General features: G+C 40.6%; 1 long non-coding RNA gene across 1 annotated transcript in view; it reads right to left on the bottom strand.

Moving 5' to 3' along the window:
• Positions 1–11447: 11447 nt before the first annotated feature.
• The window catches only part of LOC148183877 (uncharacterized), a 145579-nt gene continuing 130881 nt past the window's right edge, over positions 11448–26145 (bottom strand). The window contains exon 2 of the long non-coding RNA XR_015773163.1: positions 11448–12221. This is a non-coding gene — a long non-coding RNA (uncharacterized LOC148183877). The remainder of the gene's footprint in view (positions 12222–26145) is intronic.

Raw genomic sequence — 26145 nt, 5'->3', positions numbered from 1 at the left:
TCAAAACAGCTTCAAAGTTAGTATGGGATTATCAAAGTATTTGATAGCAAGTGGATTTGTGTTGGGAAAAAACCTCCCTCTGCTTTTCAAGTGCACAAGGCCGAAGACCTGACTGATAAGGGCAAAAATAATGATACAAGCTAGACTTTTACCATGGGATTATCTCAGCTCAGATGTTCACAACATAATTAAAGATCTTTATAATGGACACATTAATGAACTACACAATTCCTTTCTAAATTTAAAGACTTAACAGTTGTACAGTTCTACCAGATATAGGCAACATCAGCAGAGCAGATTTGAGTGAGTGAAATCCTGAAGGGATCAGGTTTGATGCAGGTCAGTAACAAGGCACATACAGATGGAAACACTTTGTGAAAGAGCTGAGGGCACAGAAATTATTTCAGCAGTAGGATGAAAAAATAAGTAGGTAAATTGGTGACAGTACAGTGACCTGATAAACTAGCAATAATCCAAGAATATGTTTAACACAACCATATGGAAAGAAAACCCAAAATGAGTTAGAGAGTGTTTAAGGATCAGAGTTAAGTTGCTCAAGAGGAGCTCTTGGCTGACGTTATATTAGTGGGGCTAATGTCATCTTGAGTTGCACACCAAGAGAAATGTATTTCTAAATATTGCATTCCAATTTAGGAACCCATATTTCAGGAATATGGAAATAACAGTAAGTCATAAAAGTCAGTGAAAAAAAAAAGAAAAAAAAGGACTGTGTGATTTTAATTACATTGCCCAGTGATTTAATTAATTCATGTAAATTTTAGTGGTAAAAATTTTATCATTTTTATGTTTACTGTTCATAAATGCCACAAATAAAGAGGTCTCAAAGCACACCACAGGGGAAGGGTGTTCCAGCCATGTAGACAAAGGAATAACAGGAGCCAGTGACTGGTCTTACAGCAGCTTCGGTTCCCAGAAACCACGTTACAACAAAAACCTCCAAGTACCTAGAACGCTCTAAAACCAAACAAATACAGCAGCGGCTGTCACTTTGCATTGATGCTCATTCAAAAATAATTTTGTAAGAGGCACCTGGTGTGATTCTGAATGCAGATACCACAGGTGTGCATGTTTAGGACTCACTACAGTTGTGCACCCACCATGCCAAGAACCAGCAACCCTCAAATATAAGGGATCCACATATTAGTAGTCTTGAACTGGCAGCCGAACTCTGCTTTACCTTCCTCTATTTGTGATTCTAAACATCTAAAATATTCAGAAGCTATAACCTCATTTGAACATTTCCACTCTTACTTCAATGGGCCTGTGACATACAGCACATAGGATATAAGTGTTAGGAGCAGGCATCTAATTCCCTCTGCCAAAGGCAGGAAAAATTTGGCTTGCCTTGAATACTTGGCATTGTGAGTGTGCACAAACCTGAAAGAGCATAATTAAGATGAACATTGGCCTGTTAAGTCTTTTCTTAAATGGTGCTAGTCATGGAGGGGAAAAAAAGAACCGCAGAATAAAAAAGTGATTAGAAGCATTAAATCTGGTCATTTGGATTAAATCCCACCCTGAGTCACAGTCTAGTAGGAAATACAGACACTTGATCTCTTTTTTTCTCCTCTGTCCTTTCCTTTCCCAGTGAACTAAGTGTTATGCCACCCTCTGTCACCCTTCCTGTTGTGCCACTTTTCTGCAGACCTGCTTTTTCTACTCTGCTCATGTCATTATCTGCATTTTATTATCATAGCCACCCCCAAAATTTCCTTTTAACAAGGGCTGGGTGCTTTGTGTAAGCATTTTGAGCAGATAACTTTATAGCCACCTTCCTTGCTGAATTGCAGCTTCCCAAAGCTAAGGTACATGTTTCCATTTTTCAACTAATTAGAGCAATCAGACGTAAAATAGTTATAGAAAGTGACTGATCTGCAGATTATTCGGTGGGGTTTTCAGTTGGTTGAGTTGTTTGGCAGTAGGCTATTTTTGGGGGAGTTTTGTTGTTTTAAAATGGAGCTGTTTGCCAGTATTCACGTTGTAAACCACTCTAAACCAAACCTCTCCTTTCTGTTTAAAATAAAAAATATTAGCAAGGCAGTCTAGACAAGATTACAGCTCAAAATATCTATTCAGCCAATAAATTCACCTATTTAATTTTTTCTCAGACTCCCAAAACCTTCAGAGCATTGTTAAAAATACAAACTCTGTGGTGCATCCTTCCATTTTCAGCAGCACTAGAGACATAAAAAAAAAATTAAAAAATTTTAAAAAAATTAAACATTGACCTATTGTCTTTGCTAAATGGCTACCAGAAATCTCCACAGCACCTGGGGTGTGGGAAATGGGGAGAAATAATAGGATAGTTTAGCACTGCAGGAGAATGAGAGAACTCCCTTGCCAACAGCTGGGTCAAAACAACCCACGAGGAGTGGCGTGTCCTAAACCTTACAGCTCTGTCAAATTGCAGCAGGACCCTGAGCATTGCAGGAAAAAAGCCCTTCCTGGCCACACTGCTTGACAGCTACCTTCAAGGAGTACAAATTTAGTGTGTTTGAGGCCTTGCCCTCCCTGGCACGCCAGGGCAGGGAGATCCATCGCCCCCTCCCAGGTGTCACTCAGGCTGAGCGGTTCAGCAGGTGTTTCTGCTCACATTAAAGCCTTGCAAATGGCACTGCTAATTGAATTACAAATTAACTCATTATCGGATACAGTAAGTAATTTCTTTAAATTAAGTGGAGATTAATTAGAATAGCTGGGCAGAACAACTGAAGCAAAATGGTCCCACCCCCGCCATCAACAGCTAAACCTGTCAAATTATTCTAATCTGACCGAAATTGATTTGGGATTATCAAGCACATCTGTCAAACTAGCATTGAAACACTTCAAAACTTAAAGTGATTCTCCTAATATTACAACTTAGGTATTTGACACCTGTACCACTTGAGAATATCCTCAAAAATAAGGAGATATTTAGCCATGCTTCTTGAAAGAATGGATTCAAACATGCATTCAGGTGCTTATGAAGGGCACACATGATAGTTGCTTTAGCAGATTAAAAATTCCAATAGAAAACAGCCCCTCATATCCTTTGAAATGTTATTACTTCTGAAATAGTTACTAGCACCAGAGTAAAATTCCCTGATAGCTAATAATTACACTGAGCTTTCCTCAGGTTGTGCAAATACATCCATGGTCACCAGTGACACTGCAGCTCCCAAGGTTATCCTTCATAGCATGACATTGTGTCTAGGTGCAGAGCAGAAGGAGACAATAACAGTGCTGAAAAAATCCCAAACCCAATATTTTTTGGAACAGAACATGCAAATACAGCAATGTTTTAGATCTGCTCCTAAAGGAGGAGAAAATGGTCAAGCATCATAAATCATTATTAGCAACTGAAACATTAAGGACAAAGCCAATTTAGAAATAATCCATCAACTGATCAAGAATTTTCTTTCTCCTCCCATATGTATAAGCAGTGCCACATGAAATCACCCAAAGCCTTACAAATAGCATTTCCACCTGCTGAAAAATAATCCATTAAAGTCTTTTCATGTGAGTCACAATAAAGTACATCATGATAAACTGTATTTTAATTGGAGACTATGAGAAGGAAATTAATTTCACCAAGAACCTTCTGTGATAAGGAGACACATGGGTAATTTGATGCCAGCTTGGTCTTGTAACTCAAGCTTCCCAAGTTAAACCTGGGATTCAAAACACCATCATTTATAATCCCAGAAAGAGATGAGGTAGGATGGGCCTGAGAAACATAGGACAAGCATGCAAAATATTAATTAACACCTCAAAATACCACCTCTCCAGAAATGAAGAATAACCCAGAGAACTGGGGGGGCACAAGAGGGTGGTAAAAGGCAATGTCCCTGTCCAGAAGGGCTCAATTTTCTTTACAGTGAACAATACAGAGCTGACAACAGAAAAGACACCATCAAAAAAGCCATTGGGAAAAAAAACCCCAAAAACCCCAGAAGGCCCCATGGGAAGTGCTAAGCACCCAAAGAGGTTATTTGGAGAAACTACAGGGAAAGGAAGGTGGGTCGGGATTCTGATATCCCCCAGAGTCTCATGCCAGGTTATGAAATAACAAACCCAAAAGGCATACCCAGAGGCTGACAAAGCACTTAAATCCCATCTTAGATTAAACAATTATCACAGCAGAACAAATTTGACTGAAGAGTTTGGGTGATAAATGATGACAAACTTGTGTCTTTCCCTTTTAATGCAAATTAAAATGGCATAAAAATGTGATGACTGTTTTGTTGCGGCCACATCTTGGCAAGTCCTCTATGGCCTCCTTATCCTTATAGAACTGGAAATATTTATTGAAGACATTTGCCATCACTCTGACACACCTGCTTATTTCCATCCCCACATCTAACCCCTGGGTGTGTTATAATGCAGGAGTAGTAAGGATAAAGTAGATAAATTGGAGCCAAACAGGAGTCCTCACTTCTGGAAAGGAATGAGGGAAGAAGGGGGTTAGAAGAGAGTTAAAAATGCTAAAAGTAAGGCAATTAAAATTCTCAATAAAACTATCTGTGGTACCATATTAGAAACCAGAGCATTTCCACAGCCACTAGAAGAGGTACCATAAATTAACCAAATGACACACTAAAAAGCTTAAACTTAAAATCTGCTAATCCCCTTAGACTCAGCCTCTAACAATTTTGCAACAGGAACTGCAGCTCCTTTTGACAGAAACAGTAAATCATCCCCTCAAGCAGCATATCTTACTGCAAAATAGGTATGTAAGAAACTATATCTGTCCCAGTCGGTTCAGAACAGTGTTTTAGAGCAGCTTATGATTATATTTCGGAAGAACTTTTTCCCCATTTAAAAATTCCATCAGTTTTAACATTAAATCCAGAGATAAATTGGGCACTTAGAGATATTAGAGGCTTTTTCAGTAGATGTTCTAGACATTTTGCTACCTTTCATGTTATTCTAGAGGCTAGTTAAGCTCATTGTTTGAAGTCCAAAAGCTTTTGGAAATTGATGTCTAGGGCTAAGCTTAAATCTTTAAACACTTTTCAAAAGCAAGATTCATTCAGAGAGCCAAACAGTCTTAGCAGTCAGCCTTTTCAACAGAACCTATTTGCAAAGATGGATCTAAAATAGATTACTTTATCTGGCTCTTCCAATGAAAGTAATTTTTGGAAAGAAATTCTCTAATACATCAGTCTGTTATATTCACAGAAAGTAGCAGTTTCTAATTTGTCCTTCATACAGCTGCAAGTGCAGCAAAGATTTTAAATTCTTTATCTCGGTGGGGTGAAGGGTAAAGAAGGGAAATGCAGATGTAAAATACTGAACTCATTTATTTGGACAGTGGATGAAGCAGTCGTGATACGTTTATTGATTTGCTGCTCCACTAATTAACATAGTGCTTTCAGTCTTCAAGTTTTCATCAAAAGATTGAGCTGTTTAAGACAGTGTTTTCGAAGTCACTTCTCAGAGATGCCACCTTAAACGGGAGCAAAAGCTCTGTAATTTCTGATTTTAATTGGTAATGAATAGGCCTACTCTCTGAAGACCCCAATCCATGTACTCTGACATGCAGGCTCGTGTGCAACAATGTGAAAAGCGAGCCAAAATAAAATGTTGCATATTTGTTTCTAAGTAGCAAACACATTAGAACAGGATACCAGCATGGAAAACAATTCTCGTTACAGACATGGAGACATCAGACCTGCATCCCTCGTCAGACATCTCCTTTTCCCTCTATGATGCATGACTAGCAAGTTAACAAATACTTCCCCAGCAAGTATAAGAGAAGAAGTAAAAAACGGGGTCCCACAAATTAGGAACACATTTCCATTAAATTGTACCATGCTTAACAAGGCAGCAGCTCATTAATTTCCTGATCTGCTCGCTCATAGCCACAACAAACAACTACAGCTCGAACAGCAGGAATGGAGAGACGATGTTCTTCATGGTATTTTCATGTCTCCTGGCATCAAGGAGGCTTTGTTTATTAGCACAAGCTTTTTATTTTAATGACCTTTACACAAGCAGCATCTCAGAAGGCAGAAGAGGAACAATTATGGTCTTCATGAACCTGAAGTCCAGCTTGTTTTCTTAACTCCTGACTTTTCTCAGCAATTACTTAGAAAATTCTCTTTCATTCAGAATATCAGCACACATCCCTGACCTTTGTTCCTTGCTACACACAGATAATTAACCCACCAAAACAGTATTTTCACACCATGAAAGAAGAAAACAAGACCACTGCCTGGGAATTAATCTACTCCCTGGATGGCAGAACACACAGTCTCAGTTAATAGCCCCAAAAGGCTTCTGATAATATTGTCTTATTGCAGCATTAAGTCATGATAGAGGTCTTGCCCTGCCAAACACAAACAGCTCTCAGGGCCCTAGCAAAACTTGGAGGGTGAGGACAGAGGCAAAGAGCTTGTCTTTTCCTTCCCCCTGTTTCAAGGAAAGAAAGGGGCAACAAGGATAATGAATCCACTGTCTCTGTGGAATGTGCTGCCCATGAAGTCCAGGGATTTCCAAACCTGGTGCATGCTGAAAGGACGTGTGTCACTACTCTTAAACAAACAGCCCTGGCATGGAGCCCCAGCTCACAGGCTGCTGGATGCAGGGGTGGTCCCCATGTGGAGAACTCATCCTCTGGTTTCTGTCTCTCCTTTTTTGTTTTTACTTTTTGCCATTATTTCTGGCAACTGAGAGAGCTAGAGGACCTGGACATAAAGAGATACTTTAACCTTGCAGTGCATACCCACCCAGTACTGCTGTTTGGGTACAAAACCAAGGAGCAAACCCATTCACCCTGGGCCACATGACAATTTGCTTCAAAAGACACTGCAGAAAATAATTAACATGTGCCATGTGTTAAGGGGCACATATTTTAAATTCTAGGTAGGCATCTTCCACAGAAGTGTGGAACTGCTATTCTTGCCCAATACAGTTCAAATGACCTATACAAGTTTAGGTTTTTTTTTTTCCCTGATGAATTCTAACCATATTTCCCTTCTATTAACAGCAAAATGAAAGCCTTTCCTTATGTGCCAAGAAGCCCATTTGCAACTAATTAATTCTCAGGGTTCTTATGCTGGTCTTTCTACTTGCAATTTTACAGTTCAAAAGAATAAAATGCAACCTCTTTGATTAAAACAATATGCAGAGCCTCTTCACTGAAAGTGATGTTGTGACAAGATGGACTATAAGGGTGTTTAATAAAGTTGGAACCTCAGGTAGGATGAACATGTGCCAATATTATAAAAAGAAAATGAAGTGAAAAGCATGTGGGAGAAATAAGTCATAGGGATAAAGCAAAATAGTTGTGAACCACACATTGGGGTTCTACAATAATCTCAAATACAGCAATCACATGGGAACTGGTCAACAGAATGATCACCTCTTCCATTAATTTGTTTATACACTGTAATCAGAAAAAAAATCCTGCAAATCATATTTAGAAAGAACTCAAGGAATTCATTTGTCCCTCATCCTGCTGGATATTTCCAAGGGAGTAGATGGGGGAGGAAGATGTAACTGCTCTCATAACCATCAAGATTTCTTAATAAATGAACAGCGACAAGTGGATTTCTCCTCTGTCCATTTTACTTTGCAAATAGCAGATTTCAAAATGTCACAAAAGAAAAATCTCCAGACACTTGAGCATTACAGAGCCTGCTCCAGCCTCTGAATGCACTGGTTTAGGAAGAGATGTCTGCAAGCAACAGCTTTAGGGTGAGGTGACTGAAGGTCTCGGTGCTAGCTCAGCTTTACTTGGTCTAACAAAAGTAAGTAAAAATACCTGTGAATTTATACCCTGGGACAAACTGATTGTGACCCATCTCCACTTGAGGATCAACTTTAATTCACAAAGTAGCCAACTGTGTCCCAAAAGGCCACTCACCAAAACCTTCAAAGACTCTAGAGGACGAATTGCCCTCCAGAGAGTGAATCTTCTGCCCTGGGTGCCTCAGAGTTGTTTGCCTCAATGACCCAGATCTGACACTGGAACCCACCAGAATTTTGGTAAGGGATTTCAATTCCCTGCAGCACTGCAGGAACCTGGGTGCTGATCATGCCTATCCACACAATACTCACCAAACAGGAGCTGTCCAACAACCCTGGGCTGTAAACAGCTTTAAATTAAACAACTGAAAGAACTTTTGTTGGGGAATTAATGAAAAACTCTGTCCCACAGCCTCCCAGATGCAGGTATCTATAGAAGCTGCTAAGAACACAACCAGCAATGTAAAATGATTTATTTTCCTGGCTAACAGCACGGTTGTTTTCCAGGATATGACTGTGTGAAGATGTCAACTATTTGTTTGTCTGTCTAGAAGATGTGTTCCTCAAGTGTAAACGTACCTGTGGCCATGCCAAAAAGAAAAATTATTTTCCCCCTTCCCAAGTCCTGTTAGTTTTACAGGGCCAGCACAACAGCAGGCAAGCCAGATTTGAGTCCCCTCGCACACCAACGTTTGCTAGGCTGTATTTTGTCGCACCTGCACAAGCACACTGAAAAGGCAGGTGTAAACAGAAGCTGTAATTTGTCCTGCTGGTGCTGATGCATGAGGAGGCAAAAAACCCAGCCTGAGCCAGAGCCCCAGTTGAATGCACAAAGCTTCCAGGTAGAAAAACAAAAGCATCTCTTCAGTCCCAACCTGCATGCATTTTATATGAAAATCACTAAGGCACAATAAATATGGAACCCCGCAAAGAACTTTTTTTACAGTCAATTTTTCAGAAGAGAGCTGCAATTTCTATAATGAACATGCATTAAACCCTCCATAAAAAAGTTAATTAAGAAAATTAGTTTGTTTTTTCCACTCAAAATAAGTATTTTGCTGTTTAAAAATAGAGTATGTACAGTAAATATGGTTTAGAAGGAAAGGTTTGTTGCAGAGCTCTATTGATACAGATAACAGAGTTCTTTTGCAGTGGAATTTATAACAAATTTAGACACTCTATGTATGGAAATAAAATATGAAGAAAAAAAAGCAGCACATGAAACACCACAAGATCATAAAAAAGCAGAACAGAGATGTGCAGAAATGGCACAAAACCCTTGGGAAAAAGAAAGGTCATATATTTGCTATTAAAATGGATGACTCAAGTCGATTCTCCCCCCCATCTCACATTACATGTAGTTTCACTAGAAGCAGAGGACCCCACAGTTTTTCCACTAGTACCTTGGGAAAAAAAAAAAAAAGTCTTTAAAGAACTGAAGCTTTCCTTTTTCAGTCACTCAGATCAAGAGGGAGACTTTTGAAACCACATTCAAACAATTCTGTATTGATAAGTTTCCAAATTTTCTCTAACATATCCCAAAAAAGAAATAATGACAGTGCCCTGAAACAGGAGGCAGTAAATAAGGCTATCAGAGAGGTGACAAAGAAAAATACTGAAGAAGGTTGAGAGAAAAACATGTATGGTTTGACATAGAGGCAACCTATATGGAAACAGAGCTACAGATTAAAAGGGACTTAGCTGCAAGCAGAGAAACAACAGGAGGAAGAATTCAATGAAAAAAATCTACTCGTTAAGAGAGGAGAAATATAGAGTAAACCTCAGAAAGGGAAAAAAATCCTAAGCTTTACAGCAGTTCATAGTTAGAAATGAAAGTGTAAGTTTTGCCAAAGAAAACAGAAAAACCCATTGGGGTTTGCTGCAGCCTCGGTGCCAAGGCAAGAGGAGGAAAGGGAGGCACAGCCCAGCACTGAGGCTCCCTGTCACCAGCAGGAGTGGATAACTTGGGATGCTATTCACATCCCAAGGAGGGGATGGCTGGGAGACCCCTCACCCCTGGGCAGCCAGCACCACTGCCCTGCAGCACAAATAAAGAGATCCTTGAAAAGGTGGAAGCTTCAATGGCTGGGAAAGTCTTCTTATCAATACCTCATCCCTCAACTGCAAGTTAAACTGATTTCTAGCCTACTCAGCAGCTAAAGATTATCTCTCATATGGTAATGGTGGGGTAGATTCACCAGGACAGAAGTTTGTTAGGACCAAAATTCTGTTCCCCAAACTAATTTTAGTTTTCTTTTTATGACCACTTGAGGAAGCAAAGTGAACCAAAAGCCGGCAAACACGATAAAGTGAGAGTATGGGGAGAGACTTTTCATAGCACCCAGAAAATGAGACATCCTCACCTGTGGCTCAAGGAGCCCCTCTAACACCCCCTAGACAGGCACCACATGGAGGATAAAACCCCAGCCTGCTGCCTGAGACCACAACACACAGCATGCTCAGGAGAGCACATCACAAAGAGCCCTGAGGAGCAGTCTGGAGCAAACCAGCAAACCCCTCTGACAGGGCTCAGAGTCACTCCTGCACCTCCAGAGCTCACCCTTCACACCTCAAGCAGCATCTTCTCCAAAAGCCCAACATATAGGCAGCACACAGATGCCCACTAGCCCCTTTTCCCTTTGGTTTATTGTGCAACACTCCAAAGAAACACGAGTGAGCAGAGCAGGACCTCAGCTAAAACACCAGGCGGGGAGACACACACTCCCCCCTAAAGTGGAATATCACTGTAACTTGTTTTAGCCAATTCATTGCACAAAGAACAAAGTTTCTTACCTGAATTCAGGTGGTGAAGAAGGAGCTCCAGCTTGCTCTAACTCAATGTCTTTTTCTTTCACAGGCAAGAAACCAAGCCTGGCTGCCTTGGTGGGCCCAGCCAGCCCACCTGAGGCTAACTTTGAGCCCTGACCATGGCACAGAGCTGCTGGGGCAGGAGGACACTGTGTGGGCAACCCAGCTCCAAAAGGGGACTTGGGAGGCAAAACCCTCATTGCTCACTTCAGAAATGGAGAAGGGGGAAATAATTCACTCTTCATTTTCTTAATTCACTCTGTTTTCCTTCCCTTATTCTCATTCCTTTCCAAATGTATGTCTCAGCCTGCTTTTCTTTTTGCATCAAGCGTTTATATAGCTCCAATTTCCTGAAAAGCAATGAGCTTACATGAAAACCTAGTCACATCTTAGACCTAAGTGAAAAATGCATGGTTTACTCTGGTAAATTAAAGCCCATATGCAGGAATTTTTGGTATTTTACCAATTGTCTTTCACAAAGCATTGTCTGAAATGAACATTTGCTCATGAGTTAATGGGAAAACCTTCTCATCAGTGTGCTCTGCCTAATGAGTCACGGCAGCTCCTGCTGGACCAGAGCAGGAATCCAACTTGGCCACATCACCAGCCTTGCTCAGTGGCAGGCATTAGCAGGTGCTTTGGGAAACAAGAACTTCTGAAATAGCTTTCCCTACGCAGGGGTTGCAATCCTTATCTGTTAGAAGAGCATGTTCCATGGTGTTGGTCTCACAAAAGTGTTTTAGGATGTTTGTGGGAGCCTTTGGATGCCAGGGCTTCTTCAGAGGTGTGTTTGAGTTTTACACATGTTAAGGTCCTAAGAAATGTCTCTTCAAACAAGATAGTTCCTATGCAAATGTTCACAGCAGTATTTATAAACAATATAAAAATTTGATTGAAAATAATTTATTGTGTTCTGGTCTTTCTGCATGCAGTAAATGTGGGCTGACTGACTCCCCTGCTGAGAGGTACCTGGAGCATCACTGAAGTCTTCTCTGGAAAATTAAAAGAACAGGAAAAACTTAGGCTGAAGATGCCAGTTCAGTCCACAGATAGAGGTGCACGTGAAGCCTTCCCACTAGAACTCTCCCCTCTCACACTTGCCTGATCTCAGTGCTGGAGTAATTAATTCTCATGTGCTCTCAACACGTCCCCCCTTGTTACCAAGACCGTGATGATACTGGATGGTGTCTTGTCTAGTACATTAAAATGCAGATTATGTGACAAAAAGACCTTCAGCATCCAGAACTGTCAGTCCAGCACATTTCAGCTCCCGCTGGTGCTGGCTGGAGTCTCCCACGTGTAGGGAGCTGAATATCTGAGCAGGGATCTGTGGCACAGATATCAGGACATTGTAGTCTTTAGTCACTGCTGGCACACAAGCAAATAGAGAGAGATTTTTCTTCAGTCTGTTCTGTGATATCCTGAAGACAAAGTACCTTTACTCTCTCCTCAAGAAACTCACCATGTGCTTCAGTGGAGGAAAAAAGTCAGGAATAATTAAAGAAGACATGTGCTGTCCAAACTTCTGACAGAAGCTTCTTTGATAAATAATTCATCTTAAAAATCTTGAGAGGTATGAATAAGATGGCAAATGAGGTGCTCTTCTCGAGCGCACAGGCCTTCCCGGGTGACCTCCCATGGCACATGCAGTTCATAATACCCTGGAGGGGGCACAAAGAGAAAAGAGTTTTAACAAATTTGTCAATGAAGCTGTCAAGTACAGGCATGTGCTGTAATCAGGTACTTGAATATCTCACAGCAGACCCTACTGTGCAATTCATAAAGTATCAGATAGCTTCCCACAACGAATTCAGGGAAGAGAAGGGAAAACACCAGACTCAGCTCTCACCATCAGAACTGAAAAGCAATGTTACACATTAACAAGGGTTTGCATAGTGTGTGTCCTTCATGCAGGATTGCAGTGACAAATGTCCATGCAGTTACAAACTGCATGGCATTACACCAGTTAGACCTCAGGGAGCATCCTGCCAATTTTCTGTCCATCATTTATTTTCAGATCTGGTGGTGTGCACACTTTGAGTGCTCTTAGCCAAAAGTCACATCCAGTGAAGCTTCAGCAACAACCGTTTTCCACCTCTGATTCTGAATTGTTTGATTTTAAATAGTTTGTTATACTTCTGTTCAGGGCATGTGTCCACAATAATCAGAAGGGAGCTGAGTCTTCCAGCAATGCTATTCTTTAGCTTTCTCCAGCATTTGTTCTTATATACATTAACCAAAACATCTGCAGTAAAAATTTTGCTCTTTTTAACCTTACTTCATTCTTCCTTGGAGCTCCTGACCCCAGTGCTAGGGATGTTCAAGACAAATGTATAAAAACCTACTTTATCTCTTCTTACAGTTAACAAGTAGCAATGAATAATCTTCCTAATGGTAAAACATACAACTAGTACTTTAACAGAACAAATCTTTATAAGTCAGGGGTCATAACTGAAGGTCAGTTCTGGATAAGAGTATACAGATCAAAAAAGTGCATGTAAAATACACATAAAATATATGTAAGTATGTGGACTAGACTAGCCTTTGTGAAAATTCTTAAGGAGAGAGGAGCATTGGAAAGGTATATTTTTTTGTTGAAGGTACTTGAGCTGATCTCATGTAAAGTATTTCAAAGAGGTTTTGTTGTATGACAGGCACTGTATTAATGTGAAGCTCAGCTCTGTGCAGAGTAAGGGCTCCTTTGCCTCACATGGTTTGAATTTGACAAATTTAAAACAGCATTATGGTGGTTCATCAGGAAATGTGAGAAAGATAAGCAGAAAGAGTATCTGAGTATGACCTGCAGCGAGCAATTCCATGCTCATATTTTGAGATCTTGAAAAAGTTTTTGCACTTTGTTTTTTTTTCCCCACTTGTGTGTTACATATGGGCCAATTACTTTAAACTTTGGATATTTTCCCATCTACTTGCCAACCACTGTTTACTTAACATAAATATTGATTTTTATTTTTTTTGTCTCAGTTAATCAGAGATCATCTGTCAGACTCTTGAGGTGTCTATCTGACCCTGCCAAAGGAAAGCTCCAAGCAGATCCTGCTAGACTGCCTTTACTTTACTGGGGGGGGAAATATTTTTATATCTGATTTGACCTTCTTTCCACTTCTGACACAAGAAGAGTCACAAGCTGAATAAAGCTCACCTGAATCCATCCTATAGAAGCAGAAGCAAGGGCACGTAAGACTACTCACAACCAGATTTAGTTAGGACCCATTTTGGATAACAAAACTGAATTAAAAGAAGGGCAAAAGGAAAAAATCCAGCCCTTACTCAGTTCTACACAGAAGATGTTGCATACATGAGTATGTGTCAAAGTTTCTCTAAGGACTGGTTTTAACTTGGAAATAGGTGTTGCTTAATAGAGACTTCACAGTTTCTGAAAAAAAAAAAACCAATATGCAAAGACACAGACATTTTCTTGTCTCATGTTTATACACTTCTCTTACTTAGGCTGAGAAAACAAGCACGACATTTGTTCTGCAGAAGTATTTAACACTTTACACATTGCTAAGAGTGAACAAAGTTTTACAAGTCCTTTTCTACGAGCCTCCAGCACAGCTGCTCTTGTCTCCCTTGGGTAAGATCCCAAGAATCCTCTTTAAAGGAGTGTTAAGCCTGGGAAGTTCTGAGGTGCACCTGGACAGTAACCACCCTTCTCCTGCTGACAGCTTCTTTTGATGACGTGTAGTGCACCTTAGCCTTGCAGGTCTAAACACAACTGTGCCTTTTGATAGAAGGCCACAGTCCAGCTCCAATTTACTTTTATTTATTGGCTGACCTGGCCCATAAATAGGAGGTGATTACACAGAGTCAGTGATCAAAGCTAGTGCTAATCAAAAGTTCGAGGCTATTAACAAAGAGGCCACAACTAAGAAGCCTTTTATTGAACACCTTCTAATATTCTGAGGATTTTTTTCTTTTTAAATGAGACCAGATAACCAAACTTGTGGGGGCACCACAAAACTATTACTGGATGCCATTTAAATCTTGCCATTTTGCTGACACCTGTTGTTAGAAATAAAAAATAAGGTTAAATCTGGTCCCATAAAACAAAAGCAAATTTTTGATTGCAAGTCAATCCACAGAATACCTGAAGAATTAAAAAAACCCCACAACTTTTAAAGAATGGAGTGTCAGGGATTTTCTTCCACAAAAATAACTCATGTAATTTATGGTCTCCCAATACTAAGTTGTATCTGTGATTTAGACAGGGAGAAATCTAATTTATGTGGATATATCTTAAAATAACAATCTTGAAAATAAGCAGGAAATGTATTTTCTCAAAATAAATTAAGTGGAAAAGGTCTACTTCTCTTGTGACAATGATGAGACTGCTTTCCCACAGTTTATGTACGTTTCTTGTTAGAAAACAAGAGGATAAGAGGTTAGAAAGAGGATATTCTAAGCTAAACCACAATTATTTTACCAAGAAACATCCTTGTTCCCTTACAGGAATGTACCATAAACTGAGGAGCTGGATGTGATAGACATTATTGAGCAAACAATTATTTCCTCCAGAGAATGTCATATTATGTGTCCTATACAATGCAACACTATTCATTTCACAATGGATTTTTGCAGAAATACCTCGCTATTCACAGAAGTTATGTAACACCAGAGCATCCTATTCTGGAGTGCTTTGATGAGAGGGAAGTGGTGCAAGCACAGGCATAGATGAAAAACTGAGCTACAAAACTTTCTGTGTCATCACTGAGGGTACTGGACACAAGCTGGGAGCTGGCAATGAGTAGAAACTCTCCTACTGCAGGCAGCACAAGGAATCTGAACTTTCTCAGTGCAGCTCCAAAGTGGACTTGAGGCACACTGCAGAGCCTGGCAGGGTGAGGGGGAACTACTGCAAACAGCAGAGAGGGAAGAGCAGAATCACAATCATTTGGGTCACTGAGTCCAACCTGTGACCCAACACCACCTTGTTAACCAGACCAGACCACTGAGTGCTGCATCCAGTTGTTTACTGAACTCCTCCAGGGAGGATGTGTCCAACACCAACTTGAGAAGCCCATTTCAAGGCTCAAAAATGCTTTCCAAGAGGAAATTTTTCCTGATGTCCAGCCTGAATCTCCCCTTGCACAACTGAAGGCTTTCCTCTCTTCCTATCACTAGTTCCCTGGGAGAAGAGGCTGACCCCCACCTGGCTACAACCTCCTTTCAGAGAGCAATAAGTTCCTCCCTGAGTCTCTTTCTCTCTAAACACCCCCAGCTGCTCTTCACAGGACTAACTTTAAATGGTCACTGCACCTATCAATACTGGAAGCACGAAAAAATTACAGAAACATTAATTCCACTTCACACCTGCCGTGGTAATCACAATGGTTCTTCTGGTTCTTGCACAAAATTGGTTTGGAACTTAGGATGGATTTCTGTTGTTGTTGTGGGTTTTGGGTTTTTTCTCCTGAACTGAAATAAAAACAAAATTTCCTGAAAAAATGAAGCTCTGACCTTTGTCCATGTCAAAAGACAGTGTTAAAGCTCAGGAATGAGTTGCAGGAACTAAGGCATGGCACAACAACAGCAGCTTAGAGGAGCAGGATGTGTAGTTTTATGGCTGATTGTGAAGCAAGGGACACTTCTGATTTGCTGTTGACTCCAGAATCGTTCTAAAGACAAATGAAGTGTAATAGCACATCACACCATGATTGCATGTTGATGCCACTTCCTGAAGTGATGTGATGACACCGTGGTAGGACCATTAACCCATCTGTCACTTTCTGCATTTGTCTCAATCAAACTGACAGGAGCATTGTGTAAATATGGCTCTGGGCAACGTGAGCCCAGCCTTACGGACCTGACATAGAAAAAGGCAGCTGGCATTGAGAGGAGGGACAGACACGACACAGACATATGCCTGAGTGTAGGACTCTTGCTAGAGGACATTTAAATAAAAGATTTGTCATTCCTCTCAAGCAATTTTAGATTTTTGCTAAGGCACCCTAAAGATGGCTGTGATTTTTTGACAATCTGCCTGCACGTATTATACAGAGCATCACACTAAGCATCAGGAAAAGCAAATTCCTCTGAGGAACAGAGACATGCATTTAACTGTAGGCACTCCTGAAAATACTGCTGCAGCACTGGTAGGTTTAGAAATACTCTTCAGGACTATTAGGAACAATGTTTTGAAAATACTGTAGCCCATCTCTTGATCAAAATCTCCATTTCAAATCCTGGTGGCTTAAGAATTATAAGGCCTGGTTTGAAAATGGCAATACAGATCAGAACTGAATCTCCAAAAATGCAACAAGTGCTATTATAACATTATCTTCTTTTTACTTAGCTAAATAAAGATATAACTATCCAATTACTGTGTAGAGATTACTGTAGAAAAATGAAATAATAACTGAATACATCTCTGCAAATTTTTCTCCCTCTTGCCTTCCCTTTTTGTTCTATTGCATTAAAGTGCTCATGGAACACAATTTTTCTGCTGCCTTCTAACAGATTTTGGTCCACTGAAGTGTCATCCATCTTGCAATATAAATAATGAATAAGTACAGAACAGCCTCTAGAAGTGAAGAAAAACAGAACATTTTCTGGAGCCCCAGAAAAATCACAGAACATCAGCTAGGACACTGACATTTAGAACTAGTGTGCAGAAGTAGATAATAATGAAAACTAATATTTAAAAGACCTGAGGACTAGTGACAGACTTAAGACTGAAAACCAATAGAAATCGTATTGCAATGATGCACTCAATGAGAATTGCTCTCTTTCCTAATATTGTTTCACTAATGAAAGGACTAGAAGTGTTAAATTCTAGAACATTTCAGGATAGAGCAGATAAAAAGCCAGCAGTTGTTTAATAATTACTAACTAGAGGCTAGAAATAGGAACTGAGAGTCACAGAGTCCACAGCGATACTGCCTTGGGGACACATTTTTCCCCCCAGCCTCTAAGGTCCCTCAGTGTCCCAAAATTTCATCTCTCCCTGGGGGAAAAAAAAACCAAACCACTATTAATTTCTCTATTCCCTGTTACCCATTTTTTATCCCCAACACTGAGACTATTTGTTGATTTAGCTGCCCAAGTAGCATTTGCTCAGGATCACTTCCATGACCCTGGTGACAGTGAGCCCACCCACCCACCGTGGCCAGCGGAAGAGGTGACCATCCCCTACCTACACCACTCTCAGCTCTGCCAGACCATTTATTTCCAGATCCACACAGCTGCCTTGTCTCTGAGGGAACAGGGAAAGGGGGGATCAAGCCACTGAAGCAGGAGCAAAAGGAAGCTCATGGGCAGAGGGAACCTCCAGCAAGCACGGACACCAAAAATGTGCCTCCACCGGGGCCTTTGGTGCTGCTTCTCCCAAAAGTGCATTCAGAGCAGAAAGAACAAATTGTGGAAGTCTTGTGAAAGCTCACCTGTTTTCCTACTATTTCAATTCCCTAAGAAAATTATTACCTCCCCCAAAAGCCTTGTCTAACAAATAATATGTTCTATGTGCCAAGTCTTTTTTTCTTTTTTTTTTTTTAATGCTTCAATCATGCAGAGATAAAGGAATGGCAACTGTATCCATTGTATTTCCCTAAGTGCAATCTCTCTCCCCAGCAGATGTGACAATTTACTGCCAAAGTAAGTTCATCACACAATTAGTGGTGTGAAAGGAAAGCCTATTGTGTACCATAATGGTTTTTCTCGCCATTAGCAGTTAATAATTACCGACACCGGCTTCAGGGCAGGCGCTGCATCCCCATCACTCTGCAGCTCCAGTTGTGCCAGCCTCAGGGACACGGCAAGGAGGAGAGGTTGCCTGATGGGTCCCGATAAAGCCAGGGCTTTATTTCCCCCCGAGCCAAGCTTTCAGGTGGCCCGCACGGCTGTGCCCCTGCTGGCATCAGCCCCCTGGGCTCACTTGACTCACCCGATGCAGACACATTGCTCCCCCACTGCTGCTGTTTGGGATGAGACGGTGCTTTATGGTTACAGTAATGACTTTCCTATAAACTTTTATCACATTCTGTAATACCATTTCATAAGTATTACTAGCGCAATACTTAGTTCAACATTTTATTTGAGAGCCCATAAAGTAATAATAAAGATTGTCAAAACTGGACCTTTAAACTACACAACGTATTTCCATACAAATCACATTCTAGGAACTGACCCTGCCTCGCTGTTTTGGTGCATTCAGCATTTCCTGTGACAGGTACACTGTGTCCCCAGTGAACAACTGTCTCTGTTACCATTGCTACCTTTTCTGCCTTTTGAAATATTTTTCTATTTTGAGCTGGTTGGGTTTTTGGGGTTTCTTGGGTTTTTGTTTTTTGAATGGGGTTGAGGGTTATTTTTTTCCCTTAGAAATCACTGAGACTGTTGTTTTCTGGTAAAACTACAAAAAAGAGCTAAAATAAACCCAAGAGAACTCCCAAAAGAGTCAATACATCAGAAATTTATGAAGAGCCAGCTAAGAGTGTAAAGTTAATGAGCATATATCGAAGCCTGTTAAACCACCATGTACAGGCTTCTCATCTGGGAGTAAGGCAGCCTTCAAACTACATTAACCTAAGAGTACTTTGCCCCAAACAAAGGCATGCACACTGTACTTTAAAGGCTTTTATTTATACCCATTAACTTGAGCTGTTCCTGCTCTTCTCTAGGCAAGTTCTCAAATTGCTGCTTCTCTAAACCATCTTCCATCCTAAGCAGCAGTTTTTGTTTGCCAACCAGAGGGCCACAGTTATCCCTAAACCCTATTCATCAATTCACTCCACCTGTTGGCCAGTGATTTCAGCAGGGGATGGGGCAGTGACCCTGGGGAGCCTGTCACATCCAGGCCCCTTTTCTGAATTCTGCTGGAATGGGTGCTGTCTTGCTGTTTGCTGCAGTGAGAAATAAGACACATGATTTTTATATCTGATTCAGATGCATAAGGTGGGTGTGCAAATAGCACATCCTATCTTTTGGGACATGCTGGGGAGCCAAAAGGAAAAGAAAGCACTAATGACATTACTCAGTGAGATGAACCCAAATTGAGTGCCTTGGCTGATGCCTCAGGATAGCTGGTAAGAACTCTACCTCACCCAATTTAGAACTGAGTAATATTCAGAAAGCATTATTGACACAACAGGAAATTATTTCTGTTTTTTTAATGCTTGAAAATACATGCTCAGTGGGAGCCAGATGCTGGCTACAAAGGCATCTGAATTCACAACAAGCAGCTTGTCACAGACACGTAACTGGCAAATCTCTGGGCAGCTTTCACTCCTCTTACAGAAGTCCCATTTCTCAGACTGAGTTTGGCTACATCACAGTCATACTTCTTGGATATTTTTTTCTGCTGCTTCTGACTACTGGTGCCTCCACTCCTTGCTGGACTTTCAGCCTACATGACTACACATCACCTTTCCTTGGGAATGTGGTTGCAGAGCTCAATTCTCTCCCTTTTCACATACCATGAACCAGCACTCCCCCTAAGTACGTCTGGCCCGCTTATCCAGCTCTTATCCCTGCACCTGGGCCCTGCTGGGACCCTGGGCTTCCCTACCAGCTGGGGAGAGACAGTGCATGAGCAATGTGGTCCAAATGTGCATGAGCCTTTATGCCATCCCAGGCCTAAACCCTCGCTGCCAGCAAGCCTTTCCTTTGAGAATATTTTGTGGTCTGCCAAGAGAGATGAGAGGGAAAGTTCATAGAATTGCTGTATTACTGCCATTATAATGGGATTGTGTGATATCACAGGTGACTGATCATTTTCCTCTGATCAAGATAGCTGTTGTGCCGAGTGGATGTGAGAAAGGAGCCTCCCAAAAATTGTCCACCTTTCATCCATCTCCCAATCCTCTCTGTGTGCTCAGAAAGTGCACTGCAGCTAGTGAGCAGGGAACAGTTAATCCCCTCACTTTGTAGTGGTTCAGACCAAATCCATTCTTTTGCCCTGTATCACCTCCCCTAAAGCGGTTGCACCCACACCAGAGCTGTCTTCACCAGCTGCTCTCTCTGGTCCCTGTGCTTTGCCTGCCAAGCTGGAAGATATGGAGCAGGATTGAGGAATAACATTTCATCAAGAAGATTCATTCATCCTAGGCTATTTAGGATCTGAAATTGGCACCAGCGATTCCTCAAAAGATAGATTGCAGAGCTGCAGAAAATAGGGTGAAAAAGAAATTTGAGAGGTCATCTAATCCCATCCCATCTCCAAAGGGCCCTCTGCGGCACATTTGTCTGACCCGTTCTCAGAAGCCTTCAAGGACCACGTGCCTGTGATCGATCTCCCAGGGAGTTTTCAGAGTGACAATCCCCAGGACGTGGAAAGAGGCATTCTCTGGCTCTTTCCTGGCGGTGCAGCTGCGCTGCACAGCTCCCACTCGTGTCTCCGCGGGCTGCGAAGCGCTATCTGGCACGGTGGGGAAGCTGGCTGCTCCGCTTCCCAATGCCAGCTCCCTACAAAAGCAAAGAATCCCCCCTTTGGAACAAATCCTCTCACACACACAAGCGCTCTGAAGACTTTTTTTCTGGCTCCCAAGAGAGTCGCTGCTGAGCCTGAAGCATATTGTAGCATGTGGGAGGATTTCGCCCCATCCTAAGCTTCCTCATAATTTCTGTGTCAATTTCAATACATCAAATTAGGGATTTCTAGCAAAGCTGGATGGAATAAAAAGCACTAATTCACACTTTTCTGAACAAAGAGTTACTGGCCAAGAGTTATGCATTAAATATCATCTTTTTAAAATTTTGTTTTGTAGGTTCTTCCTCCCTCACACCAACCCACCAGTGCCTGAACAAGGAACCTCCATATTTTTTCCAGTCTTTGCACACCGCCTTATTATCTTTACAATTCCGTTTGGATATTTAAAAACAAGGCTGCAGCCACTTCCAGCTGATTTTTCCATAAAAGCAAATTGCTGTTTAATGTTTTCAGCCTTCTCACTCTGCAGCGTAGCAGATGATGACTAGGCTGCTTTTTGCTAATCTGAGCACTAAACTTAATTGTCACTCAGAAGTAAGTTCTTCTGTAACACTTCCTTCCCCTTCTGTCATCCTGGGTTTCTCATCAAACCGAATTAGCTCGTACATGGTGATTTGTTTCCTTTTAAACGATGCTGATTAAAACAAAATCCCAGTCTGGTAGCATGCAGCTTGGCAATGGCAAACAAAGAGTAGCTGTGTTCTTCTGAGCATGGACTTTAACAGGAGTGAGGAACAGAAGCGTTTTTCCCCTTGTTGCTCTCAGTTGGGTGTTTTTGGTTAGTTAGATATATATTTATACACACACACACACAAACATATATATAAGTATATGTAAAAGGCTGCTCACTACCCTTCCTTTGTAGCCTCTTCCCTTTTAAAGCAGCAGAGTGAATCTTCCTGCAGATTCTCCACTATTAATTGTTTATAATGCGTTTATCTGAAGGAAACACTTACAATGGCATCTCAGCAAACATTTCATATTATTTATATCAGTAAGTGCTCTAGGAAGTTTGAGCTGTTCCCTCATGGCTGAAATAAGCCCACTTCATACTTACCAATACTCTACTGCTTTGGGACTTAGGGCAGTAGACATACATTTTAAAGTTACATAAGATCAATTTTTTATGCCACTGAAGTGGATTGGCTTTGTAATTAAATTTATTTCCAGTTGTCTTTTTTAATTGTTCATCTAGAATGTTACTTAGTTTACATTTGCATCCAGAAGCCGAAGTATTACAGTGTTATAATATGGTATATGAGAGCTATGTTAAAATGTATTTTCTAAGAAAACTAAACACTCATAATTTATGGGAAGTTACAAAAAATGTTTTATAATCAAAAGGGCTCGAGAGGAGGAATTCTCTGTCTCCTGGATTTTTATCTGTTGATGCAAAGAGAATTCATTAAGGTAGAAATAATATTCATAAGTAAGGAATAGATAAGTCTCTATCTCTTCTGAGTGTGAGAACTGAATATCATATGAACTCACTAATATTAAAAGAACAGAAGATATGATGGCTACATTATGCATGAACCTGGTGTAGTTTGCTCCTTTAGACTTAGTCAGCTTACTTGTGCTTTTTCATTCCTCTTACAGCAGAGATCAGAGAGCAAAAGATTCCCTTGGCAGGGAAGCTAAATTGGATAATAATATATTAAGGGTAATAGGAAAGTGGAATGGAAGAGGGAGGGCTTTCACCCAACAGCCTCCAAAGATCATTAATGGGAAGTTAAGACTGCAAAGGCGACTTGGCTTTCCCAATTTTAAGTGTGCCAATGGAGCAAACAACACAAGAAAATCTCTGGGGTCAATGAATTGATTTCCCTGCTAGGTAGGAACCATTCCCAAGAAAATGTTTACTACTGTTATATTTTGTTAGCTTAGCAAGTCCCAAGAAATATTTCACTTGAAATAGCAAAAATCATATTCTGCTCTGATGAAATGCATCTTTTTAATATTTATATCTCCCCAAGTGATGATCTCCCCACATCAGGGACAGGATGGTAGGTACATGGACTGCTGCCAGCTCCTTTCATTTTCTGCTCAGGAAAGCATTCTTATTCAGAGAAACACTTAAGTAAATGTTTAAGTGCTTTCTTGAATTTTAACCAAAATTGTCACTCTCTAGGTGATACATATTTGGCTTTTTAAAACTTTACATTTTTTTCCCTAGTGTTCTTCCATGTTGGGTTTATTTATTTTGTTGGTTCTTTTTTTTTTGTTTTTCCCATGTTGCTCATCTGTGAGATGTCTCATTTTTTTCTTTATCATTTCATTCTGGTGAATGTTCTTCAAGAACCAAAGGAATTGTGGTCACCACTCTCATATACACCCACTTTATTAAAAAAGTTCCAAATTTAATTAGGTCGCTTCTTGCTTTTAGCCAAAATCAAGACAGTAAGAGCATGACTTTGAAACATGGCTTATTGATACATTTCACCCTCTAAATCTATACAAATTAAATGAATGAGAAACTCTTTTTATTCTTAGGGTTATGTTGAGATATGGAGAGTTGAAGCAAGGACAACTTTTGCAGGCCTTCTCCTTGGTTACTTAGACATCAGAAATTTTGACTTTTTTGCACCCAAGCAACTTTTCTAAAGTCCATTCCTTGGCAGAAGTGAGAATCTCAAAACTGTCCAGCATTCTAAAGATGTAATTTGCAAGGATACAGTATTAGATCCTCAGAAGGAGGATGTCACCTGCACATTGAGTGTTTTGGGGAACCTGTCTCAAGAGTGACAATTAGCCTTGCAGCAACACACCCCAAAGTTTTCTAGACAATAGAGATTCCATGTGAAATTAACACAGCACACAAAAATAACCCAAACTATCCCTTCAGAAATAATACCTTGGAAATAAGAACTGGACACTTCAAATCAGTTTGACCTGCATGAATAAGTGTCTTTTTTTAGTAGTAACAGGGTGCCTAGACTCCCATCTCAGCTGTGGAAACCCTGGAGAACAGTGAGCTCACAAATCTGTAATATACAAAATCTGTAATATACACACAGCTTGCATTCGAAGTTTCATGGGGAGAAAGAAAGTGAGAAAATTGTGATTTTTTTTTTTGTTTTAAACAAAACCAAAACACACATGTGCTGTGCATGTCTGCATGGAGAGGGATGGCTGGGCATCCCACATCAGGTAAGAGGTTGGTATAGTCCCTGTAATGTGTTTAACCAAGTTACTCAATAAGTTGCTTGTGTGTAACTGGAAAAACAAGAAGGCAGTGTGAAGGACTTTCTATGTCTAAGTAAAGAGAGTGGCTCAAAGTAGGATCCACTCCTAATGGCTAAGAACCATAAGATTTTCAGTTTTTCTGACTGGAAACTGTTTAAATAGTGGTACACAATTCCTAGTTACAATGATTATACAAAATAGTACAATAAATCCTATTAGACAAAAAAGTCAGGGTGTTCTGTTTTTGAAATACAATTTAGTTTAGTGAATAAGAGAAGTGATCTTTTGTTTCTAACAACTTGGGGGAAATAAACTGGATTTTAATTAGAAAAGAAGTATGATGAAATTAAAGCCAAAGGAAGAACAAAGCCTTAAAAAAACTAGCTGAAGTGTTTTTTTTAAAAAAAAAAAAATCATTTTTTTAATTGCAAATTGAATTAAGTAGTCTACAGTTATTATATAAGGAAGATAATTACAGGAAAATATTCTGCTGGAGAAGTGCTTTAGAAGTCAGCTGGGATATATTCTTACAGCCCATGGAGCACAAACATTTCTTACTATAAAGAAGGAAGATTTCTTGCTGATACACAATTTATAGAATCATAGAAAGGCCTGGGTTAGAAGGAACGTGAAATATCATCTAGTTCCAACCCGCAGTCCTTCTCCTTCTGTGTCACTTCTTCCCCTTCCACAAAAATTGTGGGTGACAAGTATTTTCCCACTGGCCACCAGACCTCCACTTTCACAGTTTCTTTACTTTCATTAGCCACAGAAGCAGGTTCCTCATTGTCTTAATTCACAAAGGTTTTAACAAGCCAGGCCTAAAGTGAAAAGGAAGGCAGGGAGGACATCATCTTGGGCTTACCAAGCTGCAGACTGCTCACTCATCTTTTCCCAATTCCATGCTGCTCTCTATCTGATGCACTTTGCTTTGTGGAGGAGATAACATCGGAGGAATAAATCTCTCAGAAGAGAAGCTGAGCACACTCTCTTCTGCAGGTACCAGCTTGTGAGTATTCACACTCTGAGCCTAAATATTTGCCTCTCCATAATGGCATCTTAGCCAGACTTACAAAGCCAGGGGAGCAGCTCCTGTTTCATTAAACAGGGTGTCCTTGTCTTTCTCACAACGCTCTCCAGACTGTATTGATTCAGACAACACAATTAGTGCTGACTCAGATTAAATACAGTCTCAAAACCCACTTTTTTTCTCATGACAAAAAAAAGCAAACTGAAGACCCTTATGATTTGCACTGTAGCAACAAAAAAAAAACCAGAAAAGAAAATTCTGCAGACATGTATGGAACCTTTACAGTTCTATGTGAATCAAATACAAACCTGGAGTGAAGTCCTTTGGGCATCTGATAATGCGTACAGTAATTTCCAAAAATGTAGAAATAATTGATTTATATTGTTTCAGAGAAGAGTCCTTGGAGCAAGGACCAGTTGCCCTTAGGGATTCTGAACTGCTTAGTCAGACAGCCAAGTGGAAGCAGAAGTCACATTTAAACTCTGTACCTAGCAATTAAAATGTGGAGCTACATTTTCTTACAACTTTTGACTTCTTGAGAATAAAAAAACCCCACAACAACAACAAAAAAACAAACTCAGGAAGAAAACTCCAACAAACACAATGAACAACAAAACAAAAAAACCCAGAAGACCACACATTCCCAAACCCCCCCAGAGCTAGAAGTCTTTTGTCCCACTTGCATGGATGGAAGCTCCCCACCTTACAGATTTACTGCCTTCAGTATCAATCCACAAATGCCTATTGACGAATAACAGGCCTTTTTCTGAGGGCTCTGTCCTGTTCCCTGTTTTCCTATTGCCATCCTGACAGCATTATCTGTGCCCTTTGGCTTTGTTTCTCTAAAATATAAAGGCCTCATGAGCGCAGGGCTCCCCTGGAAGCAGCAGTCACTCGCTTGGATGATTTCTGCCATCGAGCACAA

The sequence above is a fragment of the Pseudopodoces humilis genome, chromosome 8 (genome assembly GCF_049639895.1).
Source record: "Pseudopodoces humilis isolate 2021_Gansu_Grassland_sample_001 chromosome 8, ASM4963989v1, whole genome shotgun sequence".
NCBI lineage: Eukaryota > Metazoa > Chordata > Aves > Passeriformes > Paridae > Pseudopodoces > Pseudopodoces humilis.
The sequence above is the reverse complement of the archived record's forward strand: the minus strand, read 5'-3'. Positions and strand labels throughout refer to the sequence as shown.